Below are 1,397 nucleotides of genomic sequence, written 5' to 3' on the forward strand. Positions count from 1 at the left end.
CATTTTTTTTTTTTTCCTCTCCTATTTTTTTTCCCCCTCTCAAAAGCTCTTTTACATCCCCCAAAAGATCTGCACTTCCCTCGGGGGGTCCTGGCTGTGTCCCGGAGAATCCCGGCAGGAAATAAGGAAAAAAAAAACAACATGGAATACGAAAAGATTGCGCCGCCCGAACAGGGACTTGAACCCTGGACCCTCAGATTAAAAGTCTGATGCTCTACCGACTGAGCTATCCGGGCTCTGCGAGTCTCAGCCATCCATTGTCCTTATCAGCACACGAGGCAGAGCAGGCGCTACCTCTGCCCTTTTTTGGGGTTTGGAGGGTTCGTATGGAATCAAGGAGGGAATAGAGCCCGGAGGGGTCGGGGCACTGTGTGCGATTCAGCTCTGTGCTGGACCTTTTGGTGTGATTTTTAGTGTTATCCCAGAACCACAGGATCGTTAGCGTTGGAACATCATCCAGTCCAAACCCCCTGCCCACCTAGAGCAGGTGACACAGGGGATGTGTCCAGGTGGGTTTCATAACGAAGATTGTTGGCTGTTATAATGGTAATGGGTAGAACAGCTTCCAAGTGTGTTTGATAGTCTCCAGGTAGGGCTTATTAGTGCCCAGGTGAATATAATTAATGTCTTGGTGGATATATTAGTGCCCAGGTGAATATAATTAGTGTCTAGGTGGGTATTATTCCAGGTGAGTGTTACAATGAAGATACTTCAGCTCTAGAACACAAGACCACGCGTCTTTTCCCAAGCCAGCAATGCCTACATAAACACACATTTTGCTTTACTACCTCCTTAAAACTCGTCGATTCCACGACATCCCTGAGGAAGGTATATAACTCCTGCCTAACCTCGGTGGATGCGTTTAAGCAGAGACTGAACGCAGCACTTAGCCCCATAGATGGTGTTAAGACACAGTTTGGACTCGGGGACGATCTCAGAGCTTTTTCCAGCCCAATCCACTCCGTGGACACGAGGACGATCTCAGAGCTTTTTTCCAGCCCAATCCACTCCGTGGAACAGTTGGGAATCACACAGACTCGCCGTGGAAACGAGCGGTCCTCCAAGCGGGACGGAGCGGTCCTCCCGCTCTGGCTCCTCTCTATGCCCGCGCCAGCTCCTCTCGGTGGCCGCGCCATGTTGGCCGAGCGGCGCTTGGGCCCCGCTAAGATGGAGGAGAGCAGCGCTCGGAGCCTGTAGGGACCTGCGAGCCCTCAGAGCCCCGCGGGGCATGGAGCGGCGCTAGGGTGAGAACGGGCGGGGGGACAGGGCGGTGCGGGGCTGTCTGGCGTCAAGGGGAATGGGGCAGGAGGGAGGAGTGGTGGGTAAGGGGGAGGAATGAGGGAGGAGGAAGGGAAAGGAGGAATGGGGGTACAGGGGGGGGAAAGGAGGGAGGAGTG

At 53.8% G+C, this 1,397-nt stretch overlaps 1 non-coding gene across 1 annotated transcript; it reads right to left on the reverse strand.

Annotated features, from left to right (window-relative positions):
* Positions 1-163: 163 nt before the first annotated feature.
* Positions 164-236, reverse strand: TRNAK-UUU. The gene has a single exon. It is a non-coding gene; the product is annotated as a tRNA-Lys (tRNA).
* Positions 237-1,397: the final 1,161 nt, after the last annotated feature.

This window comes from Acanthisitta chloris, unplaced genomic scaffold (genome assembly GCF_000695815.1).
Source record: "Acanthisitta chloris isolate BGI_N310 unplaced genomic scaffold, ASM69581v1 scaffold41554, whole genome shotgun sequence".
Lineage (NCBI taxonomy): Eukaryota > Metazoa > Chordata > Aves > Passeriformes > Acanthisittidae > Acanthisitta > Acanthisitta chloris.